Source organism: Anas acuta, chromosome 10, assembly GCF_963932015.1.
Source record: "Anas acuta chromosome 10, bAnaAcu1.1, whole genome shotgun sequence".
Taxonomy (NCBI): domain Eukaryota; kingdom Metazoa; phylum Chordata; class Aves; order Anseriformes; family Anatidae; genus Anas; species Anas acuta.
Window position 1 is genome coordinate 791,320 of NC_088988.1, and position 17,033 is coordinate 808,352.

Sequence of the window (17,033 nt, forward strand, 5' to 3'; positions counted from 1 at the left end):
GAGCGATTCCACAGGCACACACAATGCTGTGCAGCCGAACACAACCCAACTGGTTTGGCAAAATTTATCAGGTGCCTGTATGCTGAAGAGCTACGGGTGCGCTGTGTGCAAGCCTCAGCAAGGGAGGGTGGAAGTCGCCATTTGAATGGTATCGGTATTATCACAAGCAATACTCTCTGACGTGACACGAAGCAAAGGCCAACGTGAATTAGAGATGCCAGGAACGAAAGATTCCTCCCCTTCCCTCCCCTCCCACCCTTCCCTCCCAGTAGCATCCCATTCCTGCACATTTAGGAGCAGGGTGGAAATATCGCAGGGCACTGTCAGGTAGGCAGCTTGTGTGAAAAGCTGAATCTCATCCTATTTTTAATGTGTCCCCCGTGTATTAGAGGAGGATTTACGTTACATCTATTTAAGTGCCTGTGAGTTTGTGTGTTAATGCCTGCTCACATACAGTACAAAAATACACAGAACAGTTAGTCAAATACATGTAAATACAGACAGAACCCTGTTTATCTGGCAGACCATATAAAGGCTAAGAAATGAAAAATGCACTCACACGCCCTCTGACACCCTGGCCGAGTGTATGCACGAGAGCTCTCAGTGGTAGGGACTGAAGGCTGGCTTCTGGCTCCCTCTCTCTCCCTCTCCCTTTTCTGCTCAGCAGACACTTTGAGCGCAGGGACTGCTCACAGTCTGGCTGTGATCCACACACAGGAGTTGCAATATGCCTGCTATTTCTCCCTCTCCCCCCAGCTCAAGCTTCCCCCACCCCGTCTCTCTTGGTCTCATGTTCAGCCATTATTTTAGCTTAATGTGGTGACATCACAGCTCTCTTAGTGAGATAAAGCCCTGGCAGTGAATACAGAATACGGCTCCACTGATCACTTTCAAATGATGGGATTTAGTGAGGTCTAATATCTCCGGCTCATCGCTGTAGCGTAAGATGCTGTGTTCTGGTACATCCCGATGCAGTTTTTATTGTGCTCTGCTGCAGTGTGGGGGTGATGTGTAGCGTCTTGCTCTGTATATTGGGAGTGAGCCTTGGGAGAGACGCTTTTAATAAGTTCGCTCGTTTTTAAATAGCAGACGAGACTGGCAGACACCTGCCTGTTGCAGTAACTTAAATTTGGTGGGGTTTGTATGCAAAGACTCAAAGGGAATGGCTCTTAACTGGGGAGAGATGGAGCGCTGGAAGACATCTCAATTTTCAGCACCACAGACCAGTCAAAAAAACCCTTTGTATTTTAAAATGAAAATACTATGTGAATTTTTAAAGTTGCCTAAGAACCCCCAAGAAACAACTTCTCATTTATCTGTAATTCCTCCACCCTTTTATATCAGATCTGTAATAGCTTCAACGGTTTTCATTTTGTTCTGCGTTCTTCTAAAATGGGAAACAAAGAAATAGCATATGATATTATAAAAACTTAACAATGGACCAGATAAGAAATGCAGCAGGAGAAAAATAATGCAGTCAAATAAGCTTTCCATTATTAACAACTGTGCCCTGAGGTCTACGGGCAGAGTCCCAAAACTGAAATTATCTTAAATCATGAGGTTACCAATAAAGACAGCTTGGGACAACAGAAGGGGTCCGTGTTTTCAAGGGGGTTTTAGACCAACATCTCTATGATTAAGATTTCCGTGTGAAGGTTTGTTACTTCACTGTAATATTTTCCATCATAACCGAATAGGTAAAACACCTGGCTACTAAACAGAAACCTACCGCTCCCGATGATCGGATCACCACTTGAAGTTAAAATCTGTCTGAACTGCTGGCGATGCATCCCAAACAGCACCACATATACACTCCCTTTGCCCCACGCACTGGGCCCCAGCCCCTGCCCTCGCACCGCAGGCTCTGCACCCGGCTGCACGCCGGCCCCGCGTGCAGGGGGACAGGGATGGGGACACCCACCACCACCACAGCCCCCGCCAGGCCTCGGTCAGTGCTGTTTCGGCAGCACGGGGTGGTGGCAGAGGCCCGGCCGCTGAGCCCCACGGTCCAGACTTGACCCCCGGCCTCTCGGCCGGCCCCCCCGCGCCCCCGTCCCGCGGCGCTGGCGGCAGGCGCTGAATGGCGGTGCGTGACCCCGCGCAGCCGGCCTCGCCGCCACAGCCGGCAGGGAGCAGGGAGAGCGGGGAGAGGGAGAGAAGGGTCCCGGCTTCCTCACAGGTAATTAAAGGGACTGCTTTCAAGGTTGCATGGGCAAAAGACAATTCGGCCTAATGAAGCATCGATCAGCCGGCACTGAGGTAGAGAGGCGCTGACATTCATCCGAAGGTACCTTCAGCTGATGTGAAACACTGCGCCGGGAATTGTCCCTGCGCTGCTCGTCATTGCCTGTGACCTGCTCGAGGAAAAATGGACTTTGTTTTAAATGGGTATTAATTCCGTAATTACCCCACCTCGTCCGCTGAGCTGCACAAAATTATTAATTAGGGAGGCACGCGGTTGTTGTGGCGGTGCGCGGTTCCGTCTCGCTTCCCTCCCGCGGGGTGGATGCTCTCCGCTGTCCGCGCTGCAACTCCGCCAATCAGCGCCTCAGGTGCGGGACGCAGGAGGTCAGTCACGGAGATGCGGGGAATTACTGGGGATTGGCAGGGACGTTTTTGTCAATTTGTAAGCAAAACCCTGTGTTATTGCGAGGTTTTCATCTTTTCATCACTGTCAGTCTGTGCCAGCGCCGGATATCTGAAAACAACGTAACCCTCGGAGGCTGCCGGAAAACTAGCGGGGGAAGACTACAAACATATTTACAATATTTTTGTGTAAAACAGAAATAGGAAATAGGTACTTACACGAAGAAAAATTAAGCCAATTAAAGCCCTGGAAGTGCTGACACATAAAGCTTGCTGCTTACCCCAGGCAGGCATCTGCGCTCCCATTCAGAAGCCGAGCTGGCTCGGCCGCCGTGCTCTCCGCGCCTGCCAAAACTGCCCTCGCCTCACCCAGCTCTTTCTTGTGTCCTAAATGTTTGCATTTGTAGAACGTCTGAATGGTAATAAAAGGATCAGGAAATGATAGTTGTGCCAAGTAAATTGGGGTGAATGATGGGGGAGGGGAGCGAGTATCGATTGTGAAACAACTCGAGTATTATCTGGAAAGGATTTGCTCACAGTCCTGCACTACTTGGTGTTACAAGAGGCCCCGCGCTCAACAATAGCATGTCCCCTCGGAGCAGAAGACACAAAGGGAATTTGCTCTGATTCAATCCACACAGTGAGGCCCCTCTGGGGCTAAAGAGGGTCACTTTTACCCTGGCTAAAAATAAAGAAAAAAGATTTTTTTTCCCTCTAACACACACACACATGCACGCACACACACGATCCAGTGGGAGAAAGCAGCCTGCCTCCACTTGACAAGATGCTCAGAAATCACGAGCTTCCTCTCTCATGTTTTCCATTCAGTCTTTAGGATTTATCAGAATTTACTTGAAAAAAAAAATTAAATAAGATACGTAGAACATGATCAAAGAACGGCAAAGCGGTCGCTTCCTTTGATACTATTTACGTCTGTAATAAGTGCCTTTACTGGGGACTGCTGCAACGCTGGCCCCTAATAACAAAGGAGGTGACACCGTCAGGGCACAGAATTGTAAACTGAATTTTAAAGGACGTGAGAGCCTAGACATCAGGGTTCTGGTTATTCGGATGTATTTGTTTTCTAATACTTCTGCCTTTTCTGTTCAAAACAGCAGTTAGCATTCCCCTTCTAAACCCAGCGTGCTTTCTTCAAGACCAGGTCAGTACAGAAAGGCAGTGATTGTGTGCAACACCTGCTGAAATTAAAAAAAAAAAAAAAAGTTTTCCCTAAAAATTGCTAAAATGTAGCTCAGCAGATTCTATCTGCATTAATTTGGCTGAACAACAAGATATTGCTGGGGACAAACTCTGAATAAAGCAGTCCCGAGTTCCCAGAATTGGCACAGCTCAGCCTAAACAATGGCTGCTTCCTATTCACCTTAACCCAGCTTTTCAAAAGAACATCCCCAGAAACACAAAGCATCAGCGGGAAATGGCAATTTTATGAATCCTAATCAATCAAAGGGCTTATTAACTCAATGTGAAGCCAGATTAAAATCTTTAATTATAAATCGTGCTAAAAGGAAAAACAAAATGTACTTATGGTACATTGAAAATTCCGGATATTAACATAGTTGCCATTATCTCTCTCAATATTAAATTTCCCCTCCCTGCCCTGCAACATGCTCACCTTTTTCTGTTCCTAAAGAACAGAACTGTAGAGCAAACTCATTTTTCTCCTTTCCAGACTTATTAAAATGTATTCTTTCTGCCCGCACACCCCCCGTTTGCAGGGAGCGGGGTGGGTGGGTATGGTGGGGGGGTCAGGAAACCCCATTACAGCTGCACAGTCAGAGGCGAGGGGAGCGGTTGTTTATTAAGTGGGCCGAGTCGGAGTTACAGATTATTTTTTTGGGGCCACAATCAAATGTGAAGCATTTCTGCTAATGAAAACGGCATGCATGTCTGTGCAAGTGTGTGTGATTGGCAGGGTTGCAGATTGCTAGCCACAGGAAGGGTCCTTGCTTTAAGCTACGGTGTGAGAAAGGCTATGGGTGCTTTTTTATCAGGCAGACATTTGGGAAATGACCACAGCAAATGTAATCACAGTTGGACGGGGAGGGTGGGGGCGGGGGCAAGGGAGAGCAGAGAATGAGATTCGCATGTTTTATTTATTTGTTCAAAGTCACGGTCATCCTATTGTGTGTCCCTCTCTCATTCTGTCATTCCTGGCCCCTCCAGCCCACCCCCTACCCTGTCCCCATTGTTAAGGCAGGAGGCAGAATATGACTGCGGGTGACAATAAAACACACCTAACTTCTCCAAAGCGGAACATTCAGCTGGAAAAGCACTTATTTTCTGTTTAAAATATTAGCATTGTACAAACACTGCCTAACTATTTTGTTAAGAGATGTGCTTCCTGGGTAATAAGGCAGCTACCTCGTTGGCAGGTTATTTGCCACAATTCTCTGGCCTCACGTATTTCCCCTCTGCAGTACATTGTTTTTACATTTGAAATTCAAGATTTTTGCCCCAAATTAATTTTTTCAAAGGAGAGGGAAATTTCCTTTGGAAAAACAAATGAGAGGACAAGCTCAGATTATGATTTTAGGTTGCTTCATTTTTTTTTAATACAGAATTCCTGTTTTCCTTTTCACTCCTTTTCTCTTAACACATTGCTTCCTCGGGATTTATTTCTTTAGCACTCCCAAAATGAAGAGCAGCTTTTTCTGAATTGGGATTTTTCAGATTTGCTCTCGGTTTTGTGACTTCATTTGAAACCCTGTAACATGGTTCCCTCCTGTAAAACTTAAGGAAAACATAGCTGGTTAATTTGAAATATAGTTTTAATTAAAAAAAAAAAAAAAAAGTGATTTTAATTTTATGTTTTATAAATGACTGGTTGGCTCCAAAATGCTTGCAGAAGCAAATTTCACACCTTACAGAAGGGAATCACCTTCTCTGTTCTCTAATTGCTGCCTGTTAGTTCTGTACTCCATCCTGAATTTCTACTGCCGTCCACAGATGCTCAAGATTACATGACATGCTATTTTCAAACACACCCTAAAACGGAAAGAAAGCGAGTTTGTGTGTGTTCGTCCAGGTCCCTACGTTCCTCGGACAGGGTGAATAATTACCAGCACTGCCTTTCAAAATACCACCAGCACCTGTCTGCAAATCTTGCACAGCAAAACGTAAGTGGGAGAGCTTTTGAATGTGGAAAAGAGAATTTTAAAAATATAACAGAGCTGGTACTGAATCATTTTTGCTGAATATGCATTTATCAGATTTTCCTTTTTCCCCCTACAAATACACACTTGCACATACGTACGCTTTGCATATCTGTTCTTGTACTGAATATTTATGCTACATACTGTATACACAGAATACAGAGCGCCAGATTATTTTTTGCAGATAAATACTACATATGCTTATTGGCTCAAAACACTAACATTTGTAGAATTCTTCTAAAACCTTAAATGCCACATAACTGTGATATTCCTTTGAAGATGATCATTAGACCTAATAAACAGGATACTGGAGGCACAGATCTTGTCCTCTTTAGCTCCTGCAACTGCCTTTCAGTAAATTCAGAAAAGATCCTTTGTGCCTAACTGGGTTTTCATTTCATTGCTTTTAAATTTGTTAAGCTTGACTTTTGACACTTTAGAAGCTTAGCCTTTTTTAAGTACAATAATATAATAAATATTTGTGTTGCCAAAGAAAAAGTGAATCTGTTGTTAGTGTTATATAAAGCATGATCTCTTTTTCATTCGTTTGTTATAAATAATTCACACAACTATGTGCATTTTATAAACATAATCTTTAGGAAACTGATACTATCAAACATTTCTGAGGCGACACTCCGAAACGTATACATAAGTACAAAGTATTTACTATAGTGCATTTGGATCTGTAAACAACAAAATTGTTAATAAAAGCAGAAAAATAAAGATATTCTATGTAAATAATTATGTTAATACGATGTGTTTTCAGACTTATTTATACAAATTAGTCATGTGAATGACAAAAAGCTTTGACAAACTACAAACACCCATCAAAAATCATATTATTTGGCTCATTTTCCCTTGCAATTTCCATCCTTAGCTTGCCTTGAAAAAAGAAGACAGATTCAGAAAGTCCCTGCTATCTGTCAATACAGGAGGAACAAGCCCAGTCAGATGCTTTTTTCCTTACTTACATGTTTAAAAGTATTTTAGTGTTTTCTGTAAAGTATACAAAAAAAATGATTTTTTTTAAGTTTTAAAATTAAACAAGATTAAAAAATGAAACAAGTGTATTTTAATCCAAAATTATTTCCCTGAAATACTTATGCGCAGCATGTTTGCTTCAATTAGGAAAAAAATAATATTTTCAATATTTTCAAGTAGCAATTTAATATACTGAAAATCTCTTCTTATTTTTCAGAACAAAACACATTAAAAATCATTCAGCAAAGAAACGATATATTTAAGATAAAAAGGAAAAACGCTGTGCAAGAACTACCGAAAGCTTCGCATGTTCGTTTTTATACATTTCACTAATTTCAGGCAGTACAGGATTCCTCTTTCATTAGTTGGTCCTTCAGATAAACGTCTAAAGGAGAAACTGCTAATGAAATGAGATATTCCTGTACACTTAGAAATTACAGTTTGGAAACACTTTTTATAAATTCAAATCCCAAAATTCCCAACGAACTGTTTTTTACTATTTCAAATGCTCTTTTTTCTGCAGGGAGTTTCTTGCCGTTTGGTTTTGCAGCACCGACGTGACCATAAAAATGCCATTATTCTCCAGAACAACAAAACCCCGTTTATATTAACAGATGCTTCCGCACACGGCAGCATGGCCGGGGATAAAAAGGCACCGCAGCGAATGCGGCTCCAAATCGGTTAATCCGGATTAACCCAGCGCTGCACTTGCTCCACAAGCCCAACTTTCCTGGAAGGCGATGGGCAAAAAGCGGCCTCGCGGGGCTCCGCAGGACCCCGAGAGCTTCCTCGCCTCGCCCTGCGTCGGCCCCAGCCCCTCCGTCTGGATGAAACCATTTATCTCCATCACTCGGGAGCTGGTCAGACGGGGGGCGAGGCGATTGTTTCCCGAGTTGTCAGAGGGCATTGATCAGCCCTTCCCTCGGCCGGCCGCGAGGTGAGGGCAGCTCCCCCAGGAGCGCTCGGGGCTCGGCCATGTCAGGGGAAGCGGTATTGAGTCATGAGCCAAATGACTGCTCATTGAGGGAAACGGGTATTGGCGTCCGAATCATTCCGAGACACCCTCGGTAACGCTTAAACAAGTCCACTCTGTTAATGTCAGGTCACGGGGGACACATTTAGCCCTCTCTGCTGACCATTAGACCCTTTGATGGAGTGGACGATAAACCTGACAGGACAGGCTGGACACTGCTGGTGGATGTGCCGGCGCTGTCAGCGTGCTCAGGCCGCCCGTGGGCCCCGCAGGCTGACGGACAGACGGCCACCACGGCCACCACCAAGGGCCACACAACGCAGGGGGACCCTGGCGGCACGGGGATGGCCAGGGAACAGCCTGTCCTTCATGGGTGTGCCTGCACCGCTCCCTCCTAAGCACCCTCTCCACCAACGGGGCATTTGGAAACCCATTTCTTAGTCACCGTCTATGAGAAAAAATCCAAAGATCTCCATATCCCTCCAGAAGGAAGGGAATGGTACGGAATTAGCTGCAATCTGGTTACAGCGCTCGGGAGGCAGCTCCTAAGAGCGGCTTACTTTATGCCACGCTTTTAAAAACAGTCAAAAAAGGAAAAGAATAAAATCAACTGCCCTTCTCCGCCAGGAGAACAATTCTTGGGGAAAAGAATCAACTTTCAAAGTATTGATTTTGCATTCATCAATCAACTATAAAAAATTAATAAGAAATTCAACCTCATCTGTTTTCAGAGAACGCGTTGATAATTGCATTTATACTATTTGAGGGAATTACATTTAAATCTTTCGTTACATGTGAGCTTACTACTATTTACTTTCCTAAGTTTCTGCCAGTAAAAGGGGCCCTGGGTTTGACAGAACAAATTTCCCAGCATTTGGAAGCTTTTATCCCAATTTTAACACCTTATCTCTTTTCCTCCAGAGAATTAACTGATATTGCATTAAAACAGAAGATGATATAGAATTTTAAACAGTCCACACAACTGGAAAACTGACAGATCCTTAAAAAGCTCCACTGGAAAGAAACTTCAGCCTAAAAATTTCATTTTTTTTATATTCAGTATATAAGCATATATGTATATTTACACACATAAACATGCTCATATAAAAAGCAATTTTAAAACAGCAAAATGACTATTTTAAAATATTTTAATATTAAGCACTGTATCAATTAAAAAATTAAACTGCTGAGATTTTCTTTTAACCTAATAGCCAATAAAAAGTGACACAACTGAAGAATATCAGTATAATCCAGATTATTCAGGTATGATTTATATTTTCAGTCAAGCCTTGAAACCTTTTAATAAAAGAACCATTTTTTTCACTAATGTATTTTCTAATCATAACTTCTAATCATAATTTCAAAATATTAAAATAAACGTTTCAAATGACACAACAATTTTGTGATCCGTTTCTTACGCCGTTAATGCCGCACTCAGATAAATCAGAAGACAAAAGGATATTTTTTGCCGGCCATGTGATGCTATTTGTTGAATGATTCTTTTATTTATCCAGACCCTGCCTGTCTCACACCTAGAAACTGAAAGCTGCCCTCTTAGGAACACAGGTGACAATATTTCTGGATTTGTTTTTTTCATTATGATTAAAATAATATATAAAATTAAGGGCAATGCCGACTATTATTTTTCCCTGTAGGTCCTGTTACTTTAAGGTGATATAAATTGTCCGATATCCTCCACGAGTGCATGCTCTCAGGGCATGAGAGCATACAGACTCCAGATAAGTAATAATTTAGTATACCAAAGGTGAAAAGAAAATGCAGGGGGGAAAAAAGTCCTATTTCTGCAGAAAGCCTTCTCAAGCAATTAAATGCAACTGCCCTTGTTGATCGCATCTGGAAGGCAGGGTTTTTCCCCAGGCCTGAGGACACCAAACCCGAGCGTGGAAGGGGCGTCGGAGCCTCCCTCACCTATCGCCTCTTTGTGCTGTGCCGAGCTCTCAGCGCTTCTCCGCATTTCCATTTCAAGCAACTGCAGTGATAGCAGCACAGATCAATTTCAACATCTAAGATTTAGTAAATACAACATATGTATATTTCATGTAAATATTTTCATTAAAACTACATTTGGCAGGAGCGGAACAGTGCCTCTCAAATAGGAGACTCAAAAGCTCCTAAATATCAACCCCCCACCAGTAATCTTACCCTCCAACTCACAAAGTTTCCCCCAAGCTTTTGGGGGAAGTTCTGGCCATGCATTATTCAAATAGTTCCCTGACTTCTGCATAAAGCAGTTCTTGACCTGCGAATCATTGGTGAGCACCGCAAGTTGTCACAGTACAAGACATTATTTCTTTCCAGGCAGCTTATGAAAGGAAGCGAGACCCTGCTCTTGCCACAGGATCCAATAATGCAGAATACGGCCCCCTCCAACATCACACGTAGCTGCACCTGATTAGGCCCACTCAGGTATCCACTCGGTGACAAAAATGCAAGGAAAAAAAAAAGCCTGAACCCAGCACTGACTGCCAATCATGGATTTCATAGAAGAACTCTGCACAATTTGAGAATGTGTGGTGCAAAACTGTCCCTTCTGTGTGCACGCAGATTTACGTAGGCCCTGGGCTCTGTGGGAAGGGGATTGTTCTCCCGTGTTTTCCTGCTGCATGCACAGCGCTCGACACGACGCAGCCTCGGTTTTCTGAGCAGAGCCTTTCTGTGCTGCGTGACGCAAGCTGCAGTATTTACAGCCACGAGGTGCTCGGTGCTCATGGGTGCCTACCTCAAGGAATCAGAAACACCGCAGGGTCAAAATCTGATTTTGTGTTTGAGTAAACACTAGCCCTAAATTATCTCCATTATTTCCACAGCATAATGACACGGATAAAATTTGCAAATTTATCTTGAGATAACTGAACTCTTACCTTTGAATCTACACAGAAATTACATTACAGCAATCACTTAGGTCTCCCTTTAATAGACATTATATATATTATAAAAGATATGCAACCTTGAAAAAAAAAAAAAAAAGAGAGAGATCTTTTGAAAAAAACATGAATTCCAAAATCTCTAGCCACTTAATTTAGAAAGAGCACAAAGAAAAAATGTTTTTAAGCACATAAGAAAATCCTAGAAGTTAAGACAACGTGATTACTACTTTGACTAGCTGACATCTTCCAGAGGAACACCCTTCCCTGCCCACTGGAAAGCCACCTGCCATGCCCAGAAGCAGGACTCGTGAGAAGTAAACCATAAAGGATAAAACACTGGGTGATGGCTAAGGGCAAAACTTCCTAATGTCCTCCCAGTCCCTGCTCCCCAACATTCAGAGCTCAGTGAGCACCGGTGCCGCATCCCTGCAGACCGCGACCCACGCGGCTCTGAGCACGGCTCTGCGCTAACCTGGAAGTTGCTGATAGGTTGCTAATACCTCCAAGTATGTTCATTTCCTTTTTGTTTGCTTGTTTGTTGTTTTTGTTTTTCCCTGTCTTTTCACACAGTGTCCAAAATGCTATACAACCCCTCCATTGTTTTAATTGCAAAATTAATTAAACATACCAAACATGCTTACATTCGCTCCTTTTTGATTTTAACTTTTGCAAATCACCTGCACAGTCATCTGTTCTCATTTTTGCTGGACATTTTCATGCTAACCAGCAAGGTCATTGCAAAACTTGTATTGATTTTCTCCCTAAATACCCGCCTATACAAATACATATTTTACCAACGGTTCTGAAGTCATCCCTGAGAACTAATGTAAACACAAGGCAATGCAGCTGCGAAAGCCCTTGGAACATGGAGTCACAAATGGACTTCTGCAGATTCCTACTGGAAAAAAAATAGCTGGTTAACCCTTTTTTGGCTGAGCGGGGAAATCAATTTTCCAACGAGGCAGCCCTGGCTATGAACTGGGCACCACACACCCTCCTAGCCGGGATAATAGACTGGCCACCCTGGAGAGTGGTCAGCGCAGCCTGCGCGGCAGCGTGACATTTATCTTCCGAACGTGCTCAAATACAGTGTATTTTGTTTGGCTGATTGATTTTAGCATTCAAACATATCTTTCACTATTTCAACCCAGAGACATTCAATATCTTTACTTTGAAATATATCAAATGTAAATTTTCTGAACGTATCACACAAAACTAGAATCTTTTAGCAATCAAGATAAATATCCGTAATCTCCTCTGCATTGATAGGGAGCCCTGTGGGGCTCGCAGCCTGGCCTGGTCTCTCTTGGACTCACCATAGAGTTTAAATACCAGGCCTGGAGTTCACCAGAAGAATGCACCAGTAAGTCAAGAATTTCACGTTGCTAAATGATTTTTCCCTTTTTACCAAGAATGACGGAGCCCTTTTTGCAGCTGAGCAAAGACCAGCTCCCTCCCTGAGGTCAGGACTAAGAGAGATTCTAAGGTAAAACCAGATTTTCCTTTTTTCCTAGCTTGGTCACCATCTAGGTGCTGATCATTTAAATCAGGATGACAAGAAAAAAAAAATAAATACACACAACAAACAAACCGCGTGGATGGCTAGAAAAAAATGATTATGTGTGGGACTGGAATTCAGACACACATTTATAAAAAACTAACTTCGAATCACTGTACCAGATGCAGTCCCAGGCAAAAATGTATGCAGGCAACAGGGAGTTAAGTAAATAAATTTTTTCTTTTCTTTGTCGATGTGTTTAGTTCTCTTCCTGCCAAGACTCATTTCACTCTGCTATCTTGTGAGAGACACATATGGTGCAGTGAAATTGCCATCCAAGAAAGCATGTCCCAGCCTGTTGAGACATCATCAAATAAGATTAAAGCAAAGTAAAAATAAAAAGATAGAACGATTTTTTTTTCTTTTTCTTGTACAGGGAACATCTGATGAAAGTCACTGAGGTACTTGAATGCTTCTAAAGGTTTTGCAACCATTTCTTTACTTTGCCTGGTTAAGAAAAAGGCAGAAATAACAAGCCAATATCTCCTTTTTCTTCTTCAAGTTAGTGAAAAAATGTGTTTCATAATAAACCTGATGTATATGAATAAAATACAACATTGCCTTCTGTGCTTCTGTCGAAACAGCACTTAAATGCACAAAAATACCACTGCCTTTCTATTCTGGTTGCCTCTCCACCATCTCTGACTCCTGCACGCAAAAAAAAATCTTTTGGGGCCAGGACAAAATAATCGTTTTATTAATCTAGTCCACAAAAAGGTGCAAGTCACCTCCCAGTCAGCCTATTTCGGCATGCCTCTGGTTACCCACTTCTACACCAAATATTAAAATTCACCATCTGAGAAACACAGAAGTCCAAGCTGCAGTATTTAAGTAAGTGTGAAAGAAACTGAAAATTGTTGCCTGCTTTCCTAACGATGAATGAAGCAGATATCACTGGCTTTTCCTTTACAAGGCCTCTTCAGTTTCCACGTTTAGAGAAAAGGACAGGTAAAGGAATCACGGCTGATCCCCACTTGCTTTTGTCTGTGGTACTTACAGCAAGACTGAGGACGGGGAGGTTTATACTGCTACATCAACAGGAGTCAGCTCCTCTTAACTGCTCTGAAATCCAGCTCTCCAAATGCTCCAGCATTATTGCCTGTGTGATACCAGAAAAGCACAAGCTACCACAACACTACGGGATGCTCTACACTCTAAGTGCATGAACTTAAAGTACCGAAGTCTGCTCAAGGCCAAAAAGAAGTCACAAGGGATAAGAGGAAGCCAAAATCAAATTAGCATTGTTGATCATGATAAAAGTAAGCTGAGGGGTGGGGGGGCATCCTAAACATACAACATAATCTGCAAAATGGAGTTCAGCTTCAGAAACAGGAACGTATTTTGTGCGTTTCTTTGCTACCCACCCCAGTCAGACCCCGTGCATTTGCAGGGTCTTGTTTCCAACGCACAGCCGTAGCTGGACTGCAGGAAAGCAACAATGCATCAGTAGCAGAGATTATCCCTGGCCTTAATAAGCTGTTGTTGGCTTTCATAACAACTGCAGCCTAGGACGAGTCACACCGAGCTCAAAGACAATCTTACCAATAGCCTGGAGCAAGGATTATAGAAACAAGAATCCAAGGGGGGGTGGGAGGGCGCAAAAATCCCAAGAAACAGGGGCTAATGTAAAATCGTTTACATATTAACCTTCTTCCCTTCTGACAGTGGTCAAGTTCTGATTCAAAATACAAATTATCTCCAATTACTTCAAAAGAGGCAGTCACAGAGCTGTCACTTAACCTTCACCATCTGTTTGGCTCAAAAGAAAGCTGTACAGCCTGCCACTTTGACCTCATCTTTCTCTTTCCGCACTGGACAGGCACCAAAAGAAGAGACGATGGCTTATTGTTCTCCAGAGAAAACCCCGGCCGCGGCGGAGCTGGGGCTGAGGATGCGCGGAGGGGAGGGCAGACTTTCCAGAGGTGACTTAATTTAACTGCTGGGGGGCTGCTCTGCGAGGCTGAGTTTGCAGACCTTCCTCGCTCGCTCTGCCCGGCGTCTCCGGAGATGAGGTTTGTGTAAAAGTGCAGCCTGCCTGCAAGGAGCAGTCACCGCCTAAACAACGGGCTGGGCGAAAAAGGCAGCAGCTGATTCACAGCGGATTCTGGCTTATAGATTTTTGCGAATTTTTCCACCTAGTAGACAGACACACATAGAAAAACATCAGCTCTCTGAGATGTCAGAGGGAAAATAAATCCAGGAAATGAAATCACTTTCTAGGAAAGAGAGTAGCACAAAATGATTGGGGAAAACAAAACAAAACAAAACAGAACAAAACAAAACAAAGCAGGAAGGTGCACGCTCTGGGCAAGCAAACTTGGAAGTTCTAAAATATGATCTTATTGTAAGATAAATCAGAGTTCACCACCGCTTTCAGCTGTACAGATAAGACCAAAGCTTCTCTCAAACCGCTTATTAACTGCTGTGTATCCCAGCCCTTTCCACGGCTTCAGGGGAAGGCAGGGAGTTTATGGCTCAAACTCAGCCTAGAAAAGTGGCAGCAGTAAAGCAAGTACAAACCCCCACCAGTGGCCAGTGAGGGACAAGCAGGCTGCCAAAGAATCAGGCTCCTAAACCCAATCTGAAACTGCAGAGGTGTTGGGAAGAAAAAAATCTGTCAGAGAAAAGAGATTCCGGGGGGGCTGCAGGGCACAGTAATAGGGTGCAAATTTTTGAATACCTCGTGGTTTATGGGCAGTTTCTAATGCTTCTGCCGAGAAACATTACAGCATTTCCACTGGCTCTGATCTTTATTTTCAGTTTTATTACCCACTGCATAACACGTTTCTCCAAGAGAGAAAGAAAGAAAGCAGAGCCCTCTGTAAACAGGAGCGACTCCAAGTCCTAAACGTTTCACATAGCGATGTGGTGTAGCAGGAGGATAATTCTGGATGTGGAAGCAGCTCTGAAAACAAACATTTCTGTAGCTGTGCATGCTACATGACACTTCTGGCATCGTTTGGCATGAGGAGGCAGAACCCGTTCTCTTGTCTCACAGTAGTTAACCCAAGGAGAGCACACCGCAACGCACGCCGCCAGATGACGGGCTGCAAACTTTCCATTTCCATAGCAGATGGGAACAAATCAATTAAGGACACGGCGCTACAGCACTGCTAATAACAAGTACTCGACATACAGTACTGAGCATTCTGCTCGGTGGGGGAAAGGAAAGGCTGCCGCAGAAGGTGCTGAATCAAATAATGATCTCAAGCAAATAGCCTTCTACTCCGCAGAATCTGAATTCCTTTGCTGCCGTTTTTAAAACGCAAACAGCATATCGAGCTCTGGGTGCAGTTCAGAGAGGGCAGAAAAGCTCCCTGTGCTCTGTGCTGGAATAGCCTGACAACAGCTGCAGCCACACTGAAATGTTTAATTTTACTTAAAACATTCTCTCAGGCCTATGTATTATTTGAAGTATAATGTACAGAATTATCTAATGAATTCTCAAATCAAATACTCTCATTTTGCTGCAGGCCATTTCCCGAGAACAAACTAAAGGCACACAGGCTTCTTTCAGTGCCTGAATGTTGAATTTAAACAGATGTCCAGTGGACATCAGCTTCTTTCAGATTGCCTCTCCCATTCATTCTTCTGTATCTCTGGCCAGTGCAAACCCCCTTAAATTAAAAACAAACAGAGAATCAAGATAACAAAAAATATGGCAGGACTACCAGGAACAAAAAGGTCTGTCGCGAATCCTGGCTGTCCCTCTGCTGCGGTGAGGGCTGTGGTGACAGTGAGAAAGTTGCCTAGGAACAGCATCTGGCTCTGATTAGGTAACAAGCTGCAGCATCTGCAAACTTGTCAGTGCTCAGCCCACAACAAAGTCCGGCCAGCAGAGCGGTGTTTAAAATGGGAACTAGCTGTTACATTTTATAAGACAAACATTATCTGTTCCCATTGCAGGGAGCCTTTTCATTAAAGCTGGCTGTAAGAGGAGAAATTAAACGTGCTTGTTACATTTTGCTTTTCATCTCAAAGAAAAAGCCATCCAGTTTTGTCTGTCACAAGCCTTTTTATTTGTCTTTCCTCTGTGAAATGGCTGTAAGATAACGGTAGTGATTTCACAGCCCACAATAAGCAGCCACTGTGAGCCCTGGGTGCTCTCGTAAGATTTCACCGCATTTCCCTCTAACTACGAAAAATGAAGGAAAACTTGGAGGCGCAGCAAGCCCCGCGGCCAGGACCCCAGCCCCAGGACACACCGGGGGGGACACACCACATCTCGGCACGGAACGCGCTTCTCAACTGCCCTTACTTGCTTGGTTCGATCTCGCAACACGTGAATTAAATTCACTCATCTCCAAGTATTTATTTATTTACTTCAGCTGTGTATTTGACTAAGACAGCTCCCACACTTCGCTGTTTTTTCTCCCTTTCTTTTCTTGGTGTGTTGGAGTTGATCTTTTTCTATGCTCTCTGTGTTACTGAATGACAGTTACAGCCCTCGACGCCTCCGCGGTGATCTAAAATGCATTTATACTGCTCTTTTGAAAAATGAAAAGAGAATACTTTGTGTGCCCTGTATTAGACCAAAGTCCAACTTAACTGAGGAAGAACTGAAGAATTATTAAATCTGAAAAGTTAAATTTCTGTCCAACCCAAATGATTTTCAAACATCTAAGCAAACGCACCGATGAGCATTTCCACAAAAAACATTTTCCTGCAAAATAAGCATTAGTCAAATCAGTACTAGAGACCTGGATAGCATTCGCCCCTCCATGAAGTTTTTGAAAACTGACAGAAAATCCTGTAATTCCACAATTACTCAGTCTGAGCAGTTTGCTTCTGAAAACACTTACCTCAATGCCCCAGCCTGCCCAGGGACCAGCCTGCGTAAGCTGTAAACACGGCCAGCAGTCTGCGGGTGCTCG

The 17,033-nt window shown here is 43.4% G+C and overlaps 1 long non-coding RNA gene across 1 annotated transcript in view; it reads right to left on the bottom strand.

Moving 5' to 3' along the window:
• Positions 1-17,033, bottom strand: part of LOC137862032 (uncharacterized) — a 255,059-nt gene that overhangs the window by 128,427 nt on the left and 109,599 nt on the right. The gene's annotated exons all lie outside the window — the stretch shown is intronic.